We start from the raw sequence: 16,289 nt of genomic DNA, 5'->3' as shown, positions 1-16,289 counted from the left end.
TTCCAGATTGTATTGGGTTGGCCAAGGCTGTCTGCACTTTGAGGTGGGGCTTCCGAGGGCCCTGAGCCTACTCAGAAGAACCTGATTGCATCCTGCAGCCAGCTGGGCCTCTCCTTGGAAAGAGCCATTTGGGAGGAGGGTTGCGAGCAGCCTGAGGAGAGCACCAGTGACTGTTTTCTTCTGGAGACACACAACTTCACAACCGAAGAGGCTTCTTCCGTCCTGGACACACCTCCTCCCTCTGAGCCTGGCCATGTATGTTCCCATCCATGTTGGTGAAATTATTAAGGCCACTCCACGTAGTTAAAAAGATATTTATTTAATGGCGTAACTTACAAATTAAGGGATAGGTAGGTTGCAGGGTCTGGGGAAGGTGTATCGCAATCCAGCAAACCACTGTTCAGGGTCCCCGAACAGAGAGAGAGTGCTCGCCCATCCAGATCTCGGGTCTCCAGGTGCCTCCCTTGGCCCTGCCTCGTAGGCGTGACCGTTGCTGAAGTCTCAAAGGGGGTTGGAACTTCCAGATCCAAGCTGGAATGGCTACCCACTACACATCCACGTATACCGAGTCCCATCACATGTCCTCTGCTGACCTGGAACTTCTGGCTTCAGAGGAAGCTGCACTCTGCAAATGGCTCTTCATTTCCCTCCAAGGAGAAGAGCTCTGAGCTTTGCACCGTGACTTGTAAAGCTTCCCCAGGCTTTCCTTGACTTGGGGGAGGGGATGGCACCTGCTCCTCACATGCACATTTGTTGGTGTTTCCTGTTGATCGTCGTGGCTTAGAGCATTGTCTTTTCCATCCATCTTGTATTTGAGACACCCCAGACTCAGTTATCCAGAATAACCTGCACAATTGCGATGAAACATTTTTACAGAGAAAGAACAAGGCTACAGTTCTTTCTAGAACCGTGTTTGGGTCCCTGGCTTACACCTTGTGATCACTGGGCACCTCTCTAACAGTCCGTCTTTCTTTGGGATGTCTTCGATGGAAGTGCAGTACTCCCGAGATTTAATGCTATGACTTCAAACTGTACACACACGGAGCACTGCAGTTTCAATCATGCCCCTGCCCGGCTGTTTCAAGGCCTCGGTCTGGGCTGTCGAGATGCCACAGGCAAAATGTGAGCCTCTGGAGTGTAGCTCTGTTCTTTTAAGATTCCACGGCAGTTTGTTTAAGATAAGGACATGACAAATAGGCTGAGTCTGAGTTGCTGAGGGAAGACCGAAGGACACAGTTGTGAGGTCTATACCTGTACTAGCTTGGATGACGTCACCTTGGAGGAGGGGAGGGAAGGACTCAGCCTCCAGACAGCCTGGCAACTACCATTTGGAAGAAAAATGGCCTTTAACTTGTCTTCTTTTTTCCTCTAGCAAATTCCCTATATGGCTAATTTTCCTACATGCAGTTTGAGAGTAGAGAACAGACCAACAGCCAACGTGAGTGGCTGGCTAAGTGTTCAAAGTGTGAGTCAAAGCCCACCTCCAGCTGTCACTGACCTCAAGGTATTAAGCCTTCGTAGGCGAAAACAACATGGGATTCCTATTGGACATCAGTGTCCAATGGTCACCTCATCCTTCCTGTGGCCAATACAAGGCTCTTTACTTCTTGCTCCCCAGACCCTGCTCCCCACCATTTCCTCCAGAGGTTCTCTTTGGTAGTTCTTTCTTTTGTATCTCTGTCACCACCGTCTAATGCATCAGAAATGAACTCAAACTCACCCCCACACTCCTACCGCCTTTATCTAAGCCCCTCTACCTTGTTCCCAAACTATTGGCCCTCCCTCACTTTGCCCCCGCCCTGCTCTATTCCCACACTCCTCACTCTGGCAGGATCCCATCCATATTTAGTCTGTCATCACTTCCGTTGTGGTTATGCTGATCTTCTTCCTATTTCCCGAGTGTACTAAACCCCTCCTGACTTGGGAGCACTGAGTGAAGTTCACCTCCTCCTGGAATCCCACACAAAAGCCTCTGGCTTCCACACAGCTGAAGGGTATGACTGGTACTCTCTGCTCAGCCAGGCTCGACTGAGAAACACCAGCAAAGGAAACTGCCCAAGACGACTCTTAGCCTGTGCCCGTTACCCATCCTGTAACACCTATGCGATAAATAAGACGAAGCAGGGACAGCAAGTTGTGATTTCTATGTAGTGGGTCCTTGGGAAAGGGTGGAGAGTAGAGAGTAGGCAGATTAAATCAATAAATATTTTGATCAATAAAATGTTTTGTCATACTCAACCCATCTTCCTTAGTCACCCAATATGGTCTTCAGTCATTTCCCCTGTGGTCACCTGAACGCACTGAAGGCGCATCTGAAATTATTTTTTAAATTGGACAGGTAGGCCCAATTTAGGAACTCTTATGCCTGCTCCCATGCCCTCTGGAAAAACTCTCGCAGTATCTGAAAGCAGGAGGAACATGCATTCTGCAGTCATTTGCCACTTCCAATTGTCTACACTGTGCCCTTGTTTTCTCATCTGGCCTGGTGGGAAGCTGAAGTTATCACAGACACTCAGGGAAACACCTTTCCTGCTATCTCGTACCACAACCCAAAGTGGGGGAACCCTATGAGGTCATGTGACTGTGACGCACAGTGACTTAGCCGACCCTAGTGGAGCGTGTATCTCTTCCTGATGCCACTGGGAGATTTTCCGCTGAATTCAATCAACTACGGTACCATGTTACTGTCTTATCACTTCTTGCTAATTCTTAGCACAGGCTCTTAAATTTAAATAATTAAATTCACAGTAAGCAGCAGCTTTAATACAGCCATTGTGGGAAAAAATGAGACAAAACAAAACAAAATTATGGAGGGCAGAAGGCTGAATTCAGTTCTCTTTTCTGAGTTTAGACTCAGGGAATGATAAGGAGGAGCCAGCATTTCCTCCCTCCTGCCAGTCTGGATAGAGGAAGCAGGGGTTGTGCATGCTTTGGCCACTGTTAGACGTCCTTGCTGCCCATCAGTGGCTTTTGAAGCTCCTTCTCCTAGGGTCCTAGAGTGCAAGGTTGAATTGCCAGCAACTAGAAAAATGCAAGCCGAGTTGGGAATTTTCAGATATCTGCATGTCTGCCTGGAAAATAAGACACAATGGCAAACAAAATTCATCTAGTCCCAGAAAGCTGTGTGGTCAGCACATTCCCCATCCCAGGGAAGGTCATAGCCAGCAAGGAATGCAGAGATGTTGTTGGTAGAGGGTGTGCCATTTCTGATCAGCCTCCTAGTAAGCCTCCTTCTCCTCTGCTACCCCATGTTACCTCTGTTCTGGTTTGATGATCCGAAAGCAGAGGTAAAGATTGTGCTTTTGATGGTAAACAACAAACAATGGACTGCTCCAAAGCCGGATGTTCAGAAACCATCCCAGGAAGTTTTAATTGGAGCATGGGTACAAGTATGGGCTTCATTTACCATGGGAACCCCTGAACAGAAATTTGAAATTTTCATTTTGAAATTTTCTATAGAATAGAAACAATAGTGAAAAGCAGGTGAGACTAATACCACACAGTTCTTAACCTTGCACTTGGCAGTGTCTTCCCAGCGACACAGGATCCATGACCGGATGTGAGAGGCGTTATATTTGGGAGGTGAAGCTGGGAGAGGATCCACGCCAGCTCATCAGCCTCCCCAGCATTTCACCTGCTCTAGCTCCTGTCCCTCTCAGTGGGAAACTCTTTCCCATCTGTCCCAGAAGTGGCTCTCCAGCTAGTCCTGGATTTCTCCTGACTGCATCCTGATGGCTTCTTCTCATCCACTGTCATCAATGACAGCTACAATGTGCTCTGGGCTACTGTGTTTGGCACAGCGCCAAACATGTTATAGGTGCTCCTGGACTTATGATAGGGTTATTTATATGACATTCATTGAAATCCAGGAATATATTTACTGCTCTTAACCCACTGGACATCCTAGCTCAGCTTTGCCTACCTCACATCTTCTCAGAATGCTTACATTAGCTTAGAGCTGGGCAAAACCCATTGAACCCCGAGCCTATCTTGTACTAAGGGTTAATGGGATTCACTGAACACGGGGCTGAGAGTGCAGGGAAAGTAGTAGCGTGGGTGTGATTCTGCGCCATCACAAAGCTGAGAACTCCTAAGCTGAACGGTGCAGGGCCCCTCTGTTCCTACACTCCCTTTCATCTGAACGTTAGTGTTCACACTGTCCTACTAAGAGGTGTGATTATGCCATTGAAGTGGTACTGTGGCCTGTGATGCTGTAATTCTGTCTAGATCTTTCAACTCCGTGGGAAGGATGTCTGCCTGACTCTCAACTGTGTTCTCCGCACTTATTCTCAGACTCTGGAGTCAGTCTGGAGAGGGAAAACCTGCCTTGGGAATTCTAGTAGGTCTGTCCTCTCTGGTGAACAGGGGAGACCCCAAAGCCAGGAAGAGTCCATGGTGGTCATAGGGGAGCCAGTACACGAGTCTGCTGGAACAGGCTGGGTCCGCATGCTCCAGGCCCCTAGCTGACCATGCTGTGGGCACACCTAGAGTTATCCTGGTGTTGCCCATCTCCCTGCCCAGCCTCCCCCTGCTTAGCAGTCACCCTCACATTCTCTTTTGCATTCCATTCACAGCATTCTGTAATGCTCCAGCCTAACTTTCTCATGCATATTAATTCATTTTCCTTCTGATACTCAGTGCCTAGAATTCTCTGTTACAAGAGAATGCAACACACAATGTAGAGAATGTCCAACCAGAGGCAGGTGCCGCCGGATGAGAGGGTACCAGCCCGTGTGGATCAGCTGGATTTTCCTGCTGCCTCTGCCACTCACCTGAGAACTTGGGCAGGTCACCACACTTCTCTGAGGGAGCCTCTGTATCCTCAGCTACAAAGGGGGCTGTTAATATGATGGTGATGCTGGTGACCTGCTTAATGCTGTGCTCTGCAAGCAGCATAGCATTATCACCAGTGGCAAAGATGAGCAGCAACCAAACATATTGTTCCCAAGGGAAAACATGACGCCCTGGGGAAAATGAGTCCCCTATACCAGGCTGCTGAGATCTGACTCCTAATTATCTAGAGAAGCACCTTTTGGAAATGCTGGGCCATCGCTCTGCCTTCCTCTGCAGGATGAGCTGGGGTCCCTCTCTCACCAGTCACCAGCTCCAGCTCTGCCACTCCTGTTACCTCCAGAGAAATAGCAGGGAGATCACAGCCTCTGACTCCCATGTTTCCTCTGGGGCTCCTGAGGCTGGTGAGCGCTCACCCCTGGGAGGCAAGAACGGTTGTTTCTGGGGAAATCTTGGCAACTGTGAGGGAGGGAGCTCAGGCCCTGCTGGGGAGGAAGGCTCCTGGGAATATTTACATTGCAGGAGGCAAGTCAAGAGCTGGTGAGTTTCCCTGTGCCCTTGAGCTGTGGGGCTAAGAGGAAGAAGATCTTGGCGATGACTCTGGCCTGGGAGTCCCACCCCTGTACTCTGCTTCTCAGGTCCCCCAGGCTGAGTGGGCTGTCCAGAGCCCAGGGTCTCCAGGACACATCAGGATGCCATCACGCCCTTTGTGGATTAATTTCAAATGGTCCTGCCACAAATGAATTCCTCTTTGCATGAGGTGAATCCTAAAGAACAAACTCAGTTTCCTAATTAGAACTCGGTGTTGATCCAAAGCTTTGTTACATCTTAAAGGCCTTTGGCCAAGCTCATAAAGCTTCCTCAGTATCATGAAGATGAGAGTCATCAGGCTTCTAAAATCTGAAGCTTGAAGTAAAAGGAAATCCAGCTGCTGGTCACAGGGGAAACAGAGTCACTTGGAATTTTCAACATGTAAAGTGCACAAATGGTGTAATTACATTACCACCAAGAGTCAGAGAGAAGACACCGAGTTCGAGTAGGCATGTGAAGTAAAAGCTGCATTGCTGAGAGCCACTGGAGATATTTTCAGATGCTAAAAAAAAAAAAAAAAAAAAAAAAAAAAAAAAAAAAAAAAGGCTGAAGCCAAATAACAGAGAGACACTGGATTAAAAACAGCAAGCCTTGTCCCACACAGCGAGGAAGGTGGGCTGTGACCTCTCCTGCTCCCAGCAATCCCTCTGGTCCACCGAGTTCCTCGGTAGAATTTACGTTTAGTGGTTAAGCCAGAATGGTATCTGAGCCAAGGCAGACACTGAAGGGCTGTGCTTTCAGACGTGGCCTCCCTTAATTTTATGCAGAATGCTGTGCATTAGCCCTTCAGAAAACTTTGCAAAGGGCTTAACTAAGATAATTGCGAAGCGGTTTCAAATAACAAAATTGCTAGTTATGAGGAAATAATACTCATATTTATACACACAGTGAGATTTTAAACATATGATCTTAGCAATAAAATGGAATTGGCCCAATTCTCTTTGTCTAAGTCACAGAAAGATCAAGTGATTTGCCCACAATCAAACGTGCAGGATTGGGAATCAGAAACTGAACCCCTTACATTATTCTGGGATGTTTTCCCTCTAGGACACAGACTGCAGAGTCCATGACAGAGCTGAATCAGTTAAGTCTCAAATGGAAAATGAATTGATATGGGTGAAGAACAATAGCCGTGAACTCTTAAGAAGGGTAAATGCCAGTAAGTTTGTTTCTTCCTTTGATCGGGAATGAGAGACGAGGAAGCTAGGATAGACTTGAAGGGTTAGATGGAAGAACAGCATGGAATCCTCTACTGCCGTGATTGACAGTCACTAAGATGCAGGGTCCCACATGAGGCATGGCCCTTACCGCTCACGTCATCTTCTACTTTCTTATCATCCTATTAGCAAAGAGAAACTGAGTTTTATTTTCAATTAAATGCCCTGCAGATGTGGATGCTTGGGTGAATTCTCAAGGGATGTTAGCAGATGGACTCAGATCCAAGAACAGAAGCTAAGGCTCTCAACATCTGTCACAAGAGAGAGAGAGTAGAAGGACCCCTTTTCAGTGTTCTTTGATAAATTATTCCCCTCCAAGTCCCACTGGCCAGTCTATTTCCTCCTAACTCTCACCTTTTCTGTCTGTGAAACGGGTCTTATAACCATATCCTAAGGTTTGAGAGAGGATTATATTGCATGATGCTGGGCTGAGGAAGGCCTTTTATAAATTGCTAGGTATTCCTTCACACAGGAATTTTTCAAGAGTAAAGAAGGGGTGCAGAGGGGAACAGAGGGTAGGGGAGGAGAAAATAAGCTTTGTTGGAACCACAGAGTTTAAACCATGCTGTTTTTCTAGGGAAGTTTGCTATTTGGGGTGAAGACACTAAAATTCTATGTACTTCCTTGTGTTTTCCTGTGTACATTGCTAAGGTATGCATGGGACCTCGTGGTTTAGGTTCAGCTTTCTTACGAAAGCCATCACCAGTTAAAACTTGTTGACAGACTGATGAAGAGGGAAGCTAAAAATGAAGACACCGAGCTGGCGCCCAAAGGGCTGTTTGTGTTGATCTGAGATTCTGAAGGCAAAGAATTAAGAACAGTGCAAAGTTCCCACCAGGGTTTGTGGACAGATGTTTACATTTCCCAGCCTTTCCATCTCTGGTCCACTGCTCCACTGTCGGTGACCTCCTCACAGTGGAAACTCTGACTCTGAATAGCTGGGGTGGGCTCTGAGAGTTTGCAGCAGCAGGGAGAGGGAGCAGGGCACGTGAGAACTCTGGTTTGCTCGTGCATCGGCACTTACACACTGCACCAGCTCAGTGCTAATGCCCAGGAGGTGAGTTAAAGGTCAAGGTAGGGAAGAGACCTGAGGACTCATGGATATATTTAATACAGTGTGTTTGTCTGTGTGTGTCTGTGATGTGTGTGTGTGTATGTGTGTCTCTCTGTGTATGTATGTGTGTGCATGTATGTGTGCCTCTGTGTGTGGGGGTCTCTGTGTGTGTGTGTGTCTATGTGTCTCTCTGTGTATGTATGTGTGTGTATGTATGTATGTCTCTGTGTGTGGGGGTCTGTGTGTGTGTATGTGTGTCTGTGTGTGTGTGTATGTGTGTGTATGTATGTATGTATGTCTCTGTGTGGGGGGGTCTGTGTGTGTGTGTGTCTGTGTGTGTGTTACTCGGTCAGTAACTTTCCCTTTCCTGAGTGCTAGAGAGAACTTTGTTTGGAGTACTTGTTTAAAATGGCATGCATTTCTTAGAATGAGAGCTAATCAAAGCCAGCAGTGACTTAATATCCTAAAACTGTCACAGTGACATGTTTCCAAATCCAGTCTGCAGGGCATTCCCACAGTGGAAAACAGAAAAGTCTTCAACTCCAGCTACATTGTCAGGACATAGTTGGTACTTTTAACTCAGAGAACTGAGCCTGAGCTAGCTTGGTGTGAGTCTTTTTTTTTTTCTTAATTATTTTTGAAGTTAATGCTTACATGGTAACTCATACAAACAAACAAAGCTCACAGCTGGAAGACTTCCCAAAAGAGAACTGAAAACAAGAGCATGAAGATACTGCCTGTACTTTCGAATAGTTCCACTGAGGTACACACAACTATGTTTAGCTGTCCCTTGACACCCATAGGAAATTGGCTCCAGGATGCCCAGTGAAGCCCTAAGCCCCTAAGTGCTCAAGTCCCTCATGTAAAATGCCGTAGAATTAGCACATAAACTGTACACGTCCTCCCGGAGGCTTGAAATCCGCTCTAGAGAGTCCACTGTAGCTATACCAAATCAGCGCATAACTGCTTAGGGAATAACAACAAGAAAAAAAGACCTGTATGTGTTTAATACAGAAGCAATGTGCATCTCTGAAGAGCTTCAGTTGCTGTTGGTTGAATCTGCAGATGTGGAAGCTACAGGAGCCAGCTGTATTTGTGGTCATGAATACATCCTCTTGGTATTCGCCAGAGCCCAGTCCATCTGAGGCTGGAATGGATGCCCTCCCGTGCAGTATGGGAAGACAGGGAATGCCCAGCTCAATGTCTTACCCCTCCTGCAGGGCCACTTCCTCAGCTTTAGCCATGTGATGTGACCTTACATTTTCTCGTGTATGTAGTTTAAAAGGTCATTGGGCCGGGCATGGCGGAGTACACCTCTAATCCCAGCACTTGAGAGGCAGAGGCAGCTGGATCTCTGTGAGTTCGAGGCCAGCCTGGTCTACAGAGTGAATACAAAGAGAAACTCTGTCTCGTTGGTTTTTTCTGTGAGCCAACTGACAGAGTCCCTGAGGCTCAAGCAGAAGCATCAGTGAGAGAAACACACATGACAAGTAGGGATTCTAATTGAAGCATTCGACCAGCAGACTTGAAACGGGGACCCAGGCACATCACATACAAATGTGTGGAACCGAGATGTCACATTAGTGCAAAGATGGAAACGACCAAACATCCGTCCACTGATCAGTGAGTAGACAAACGGGTAGATTTACAAAAATGGGATATGATTCAGCCTTAAAAGGAATAACATTCCGATACAGCACAGATGAACCTAAAAGCATGCTTAAAAGGGAAGCCATACACAAAAGTCCACTCTCTGCGTATGATACTGTTTATACTGATATTCAGAGTAGAGAAATATCTAGAAACAGAACAGATTAGCCATTGCCGAGAGTTAAAAGGGGGTTAGGAGTACAGATGAACTGTTTTGTGGGTGCAGGCCTTCCTTGTTTGGGTGATGGAATGTTTTGGACTGGGCAGTAAGAGGCTGCACAGTAATGTGAAGGGGTGAAAAGAGACTCAGTTGTATGCTTGAAGTAAGTGACCTCTACAATAGGCAGATTTCACCTCCAGTCACGGGAGGTGACTCGCCGGAGAATGAAGTACAGCCCCCAGAGAAAGGAGGAACCTCGCTGCTTCCCACCTCTCCTTCATCTCTCCCAAACCTTGCTACTTCTCCCGAAGATCTATTTGTGTTTTCTGTGGGTGCAGGGCCCTGCCTGGAGACTGAGAAACCTCCGCAGCAGCCAGTCATTTGCCCAAGGACCAGCTTCTGTAGCCCCTCCTCATGTCTGTTGCCAGGAAACCATGGCCATAAACTCCGCTTAATCCTCAATTATTTACTGGGTACCTGCTCATGCCTGGCAGTATTCTAGGAGCCAGGCTACAGGACAGTGAAGAGAACTCAGTCTTTGCTTTCTAGAAGCTCAGATCCCAGAGGGCAAGGACAGACAGCATGAAACATAAATAAATAAAAATATGAGATCAGGGTTAAGTGCAGGAAATGACGGGATGGAGGGTGACAGCTCACCCAGTTACCTTGAAAGCTCGGGCAGTGGGTGGTCTGATTTCCCGTCTGCATCTATGATTCAGTCGCATTTTCTTTAAGTCCACTTCAACTGCTTAGTCATACACAATCAAATTTTGAGGTGTAAATTTGAAACACCTTAGCGTGATTCATAGGGCCATATGACACACACTAGGCAAAATGTGAAAGACATCATTAATGCATCCTGTCTCGCATGTGTTACGTATTCTTGTCAAATTGACTTCCTGCAATTTCTCAGGTCTGCTTCCCTTTTAAGAAGAAGCCCTCCATCTTTACAGCATGTGTGCCCTGCTCTGTCTGCAGTCTCCTGATGGTTGTCTAGACCCTGCTCTGTCTGCAGTCTCCTGATGGTTGTCTAGACCCTGCTCTGTCTGCAGTCTCCTGATGGTTGTCTAGACCCTGCTCTGTCTGCAGTCTCCTGATGGTTGTCTAGACCCTGCTCTCTCTGCAGTCTCCTGCTGGACTGTCTAGACCCTGCTCTGTCTCTGTCCTCCTGATGGTTGTCTAGACCCTGCTTTGCTTCAAAGCTTCACCTTCTGGCCTCCAGAAGCCATTTCTCTTGGCCACTTTGGCCTGCTGTTCCTAGTTCTGCCCTCTAGGGACCTGAGCAATCAATGTAAAGGCCTCTGCATGGCTTCCCTCCCATTGCCGGAAGAGAACAACTCTTTCTTGTCTCCTCTCCAGCAGGATCCTTCCCAGGTCCTTGCTTTCCATAGATCCCAGGCTCCCCCCTTCATCCTGTAACCAAGCACAATTAAATTTAGAGTTGTTTTTAAAATGTACTAAGAATCAAGCACAGTATCTCATGTGTGGCCTGAACAAAACACGGTGCTTCTATTTCTTCCTTTGATAACATTTATAAAACAGGTTTTAATCATCTGGGGAGATGGATTCCTGTGCAAAGTGTCTGCTGCACAAACATGAGTTTGGATCCCATCACCTCCATAAGATGCCGGGTGCGACAGTGTGTACCTGTGATGCTAGCTAGCACTGAGAGGTAGAGGCAAACAGACAAACCTCAGGGCTCATGGCCAGCCAGCCTACAAGAACCCGAAAGTCCCAGGTCCAGAGAGACCTTGTCTTAAAAAAATAAAGTCGAGAGAAATTGAGGAAGCTGTCTGGTATTGACCTCTGGCTTCCACACAAGGAGGTACAGATGAGTGTGCTGATGCACACACAATATAAATGTGTGTTTAGAATAGAGTCTGGGCCAGGGAGAGGGCTCTACAGATTAAACGCTTGCCGTGTAAGCCAGACTCCCGAGTTCATCCCCCAGAACCCACTTGAGGGTAGGAGAGAACCGGCTCCAGAGAGTGACCTCCACATGCACAGCATGACGTTCATGCACACACATATCACAATACATGATCATGATGATGATGATGGTGATGGTGACATAATTTAGTTTTAAAAAGTACCAACAAACAGAATCAAGATTCAAAACTTTTCCATTGCCCTGGAAAGATCCCTGGTTCCTATACCACTGTAAAAGTCGCAACCCCCCCCCCCCCAGGATCTCTAGGAGAAGTTTCGGATTTTCCTACAGTGTTGAAGTGTGTATGTCCTTTTGGGGCTGGATTACATATTCAACGTGCTTTTGGTGCGGCTGGACAGATGGCTCAGTGGGTAAGAGCATTTGCTGCTCTTGCAAAGGACTAGAGTTTAGATCCCAACACCTGCGTTAGCTGACTCAAAATACCTGCAACTTCTGGCATCAGTGGGCCTTATACGTATGTGCATGTGCGCACATACAAACACACAGAACTTTAAAAAACAAAGCCTTGGAAAGACTAGTATGCTTTGGAGATTCTGCCATGTTGCCCTTGCTGCAACTGTCCTGACTCTCTGTGTCTGGATCATGTTCTATTGGACATACTTCAGAATGTGTCCATTCATCCTCCTGATGAATATCTTAGGAGTCGCTTCCAGTGGCCTGTAGTAAGTAAATTTGCTATAAAAAACATAGTTTTGTAGATTTACTACAATTTGTTTATTTATTTATTTATTTATTTATTTATTTATTTATTTATTCATTGGTGCTGAGGACCCAGGGCCTTGTGCTTGCTAGGCAAGTGCTCTACCCCTGAGCTAAATCCCCAACCCCTACAATTTATTTTTGATAAATGCCTTGATGTAGAATTTCCATGCCATAGGAAATGCTCAACTTTAAAAGAAATTGACAGAAAGATTTCCAAAATGGTTGTCCAGTGTGTAGGACAGTTATAGTTACTGTACATCTTTGTTAAACTATAATATGATCTGGTTATTAATTCTAGCCATTCTTAAAGGCAGGAAGCAGCATTACATTGTAGCGTTAATCATTCAGTGTAGCTAGACATCTCTCGGGTGCATACTCGCTTTTTATGTATATTCTTTTGTGAAACATCAGCCCAAGTCTTCTGCTATTTTTTCCCATTGGTTATTTGTGGTTTCAGTAGCCAGTTGTGGGCACTACTTATATTGTCCACATGGAGTCCCTTAGTCAGGTAGACTTGTGAAGAGTTCATTCAGATGTAGTGTGCCTTTTTGTTTCCATAACAATATCTTTTGTTGAATACAAATGATTAATTTTGATTAAATCCTGTTTTGTTTTCCTTCTTTTACTTGGAGACATTTATTTCCTCTGTCAATGTCTAAGTAATCTCCGCTTAAGATGTAGTTACGAGAGCTCTCTAGTCCAAGGCTGCCCATAGTTTTATGTTTTAACTTTTATATTTATGGCTACTGTGAAGACTGATCTTCACTGGCATCTTGAATGGCGTGAAGCATGTTCCTGGGTGTCTCAGAGGATGTTCCCAGAGGACTTAATGAATGGGGAAGAGACACCCTGAATATGGGTGTCACCATGTGGGCTGGAGACCCCGATGACAGTGAAAAAGGAAGACAATCATTGAGCACTGGCATTGCCCCTTCTGCTTCCTGTCCACCACCATGGGAACAGCCTCTCTCCACTGCACAGCCTCACTGTGGTGACGCTCTGCCCCAGAGCCTGGGGCCACAGCTAGAGACCGATCCTCACTGCACAGCCCCACTGTGGTGACGCTCTGAGCCCGGGGCCACACGACTAGAGACCGGATCCCCACTGCACAGCCCCACTGTGGTGACGCTCTGCTCCAGAGCCCGGCGCCACACAACTAGAGATCGAATTCCCTGAAACCGGAAACCAAAACAAGTCTTCCTGTCCTCCTTCAGTTGTTCTGCTAGGCTGTTGTCGAGCGCTGCACAAGTGTCCAATAGAACAATGCTGGTTCCCAAATTTGCTTTTGTTTGATGTGACATAGACAGTGAGATTTGCTGGATTTCCCATAAATCACTGCAGCACTCTTTGTTTAAAAGACTATCATTCATTATTTTGTTTATTGAGATTTTTCTATTTCTAACTGGATGAGAGTGTCTCTGGATTCACTATTACCATTTAAAATTAGGTCTCCTACACACTGGTGCAATTTATATACCCTACATTGTCCTCTGACTCTCTCTAAGGTAAGAGCTGAGTATAAAGTATGCAGAACTCTTGCTGCAAGAGTCGCCATTGGCAAGAACCCAATATACAGGATAGCGATGTCCATGTAATATCTCGGATGGTATAATATCTTGGTGGTTTCGGGAAATATAGAAGACACATGGTACAGGAAAGAAGCACACTACAGTGGTTAGAAACCACGAGTTTAGGCAGAACTAGCCTAAAATCCAGGCCCCAGCATGTCCTGGTCCCTAAGGCACACCTTAATAAAGAGACTCCACTTCAGCACAGGCCCATTTCCTTTGCTGAAGTATTACATAACATAAAGGATGTGTATATATATATATATATATATATATATATATATATATATATATTATGCTAGTCTGCTACTTAGCTAAGTACTCAGTAGATGGCTGCCATTTTTAACTCGTGGAACTCAGGGAAGATGCCCTGGAGGTGATTCCTCAGCTGAGCCTTGAAAATGTCAAGAAATGATTGAAAGTTTGCCTGATGAAGACGTGAAGGTTGGAGGTTGGGACTTCTAAGCATATATTGGAGTAAGTCAGCATGGGTAGGTGTGACTATTGCTAAGGTACGAATCACGAGGAGGCAAGTAGGACTCAGGTCACAGAGAGTCTCATTAGTCATATTCAGGAGTGCAGCCTATATTTTTCTGTCAGTCCACCCATGGCCACCTCAGGCCACTTCAGCTCTCTCTTCCTTCTGTGAGCCTCTAAGTGGTCCCTCAAATGCTGCATTCAGCAATAGCTCCATCTGAAGGTTCACCCTGAAAGCTAGGACATGCATAAGAGGGCTTCCAACAGACCAACATGGGATGATACACTGTCACCAAGCCTTGGGCATTGTCCCCTGAAGGATGAGAACTGAGGGTCTTGCAGGATGTCCATACGGAAGCTGATACCTAGTCTTGATGCTGTCCAATAGTAGAGTGCTGTTCTTTACTTCATGCATAGACATAGATGACTCTCACCAGTATCTCCTCAAATGGAGTGCCTTCCTCATCCCCATATGTTTTTTTTTTATTGAAGTACTCTACCATATGGAGATGTGTGATTTCAATCTTAAAGGGTCTTATCAATAAAAACAAACCCAGAGCCAGGTATTGGGGTGAACGCTGAAAGATCAGAGAGACAGAACCAGCCACAGCCACCTCACCTTGTCAACTTCTCAGCTGATCCTGCTTCCTCATACTGGAAGCCTCTGAGTCCTCATCTGAATGGATCTCAGCTGAAATGCTGCAAAAAGCCTAAAAGCTTAACAAGGCCTAGTTCCTGGTCTTCACACCTTATATGCCTTTCTGCTTCCTGCCATCACTTCCTGGAATTAAAGGCGTGTGTCACCATGCCTGGCTATTTCCAGTGTGGCTTTGAATTCACAAAGATCCGGATGGATCTCTGCCTTCAGAATGCTGGGATTAAAGGCGTGTGTGCCACCATTTTCTGGCCTCTGTATCTAGTGGCTGTTCTGTTTTCTGACCCCACATAAGTTTATTAAGGTGCACAATATTTTGGGGAACACAATACCACCACAAAGATGGGTCTCCCTGAGCCACACTGGTTTTGAGTGACGTGAGTCCTTTAAGCTGACAGTTTAAACATTCGTTATGTGTCAGTCTCCTTCTGAGTAAAAGGCATTGACTCCATTACTTCAAGTGGCTCAACATCCCTGTGACTTGATTGACTTGATTTTGTTTCAGTTCACAGATGAAGACAGTAAGGCTCAGATGTTTTAAATAATTGTCTTCAGTCACATACAGGACATGGTGGGTCTAAAGTTTGAGTCATCATCTTAATACCAATGTTATTGTCTCTTGTTTCCTGTGGAACCATAGAGGAAGGCATTACCATTGTCTCCTGTGTGGTGGTATTCTAATTGTACTGAAATGTGATTTTGATTGTATGTTAATAAATAAAGTTGCCCGGGGGTCAGAGCTATTAGAGCCATAGACAGAGTGTGGTGGTGGTGGCACATGCCTTTAACCCCATATTTCTCTGTGTGTTCAGGGATACAGCCAGCATTGGAGACATATGCCTTTAAGACCTGGGGGACTGTACATACAGACAGTGACGAGGCAGTCAAGTGTTTGGGTTTACAACCAATGAGAAGGCAGAATGACTATGAAACGACTTACACACAGGGAAATAGCTCTCTTTCAGAAAGATAGGACCACCGCAGGAGGAAGGGTGAGATTTTAGCTCTGACCTCTGACCTCTTGGCTTTCTCTTTTACATTGGTTCTGTGTTTCTTATTTAATAAGACAGTTGGTTACATCTACACTCCTGCTTGAGTGGTCAGTGAGACATCTCAGCCTGGCCATTTCTGCATTCTTCAGATACACCTTTCTGGAAGCTTCTTCTTGGCTAAGTCTCTACAGGAGTGAGTCTCTTGAGGCATGCTTCTGCACGTGTTCGTGCACACACACATTAATTAGTGCAAAAATCTTATCACTGTCGTCATAACTCACATGCAGCCTATTGTTTACTATTGGCTTATTACAAAGGAATTCAGCAGTGTTTGGATGAGTGGCTGAAGCCTGCGTTCAGCATCAGATTACCCAAAACACAGGTACGCGTAAGGAGAACAGAGACAGGCAAGACACGGAGTGCCGGATCGGCGTCTAGTCACTACATCTGATTAGAAGCAACAGCCGTTTACAGAATGCGA

The sequence above is a fragment of the Peromyscus leucopus genome, chromosome 2 (assembly GCF_004664715.2).
Source record: "Peromyscus leucopus breed LL Stock chromosome 2, UCI_PerLeu_2.1, whole genome shotgun sequence".
NCBI lineage: Eukaryota > Metazoa > Chordata > Mammalia > Rodentia > Cricetidae > Peromyscus > Peromyscus leucopus.
This window is presented reverse-complemented; position numbering follows the sequence as displayed.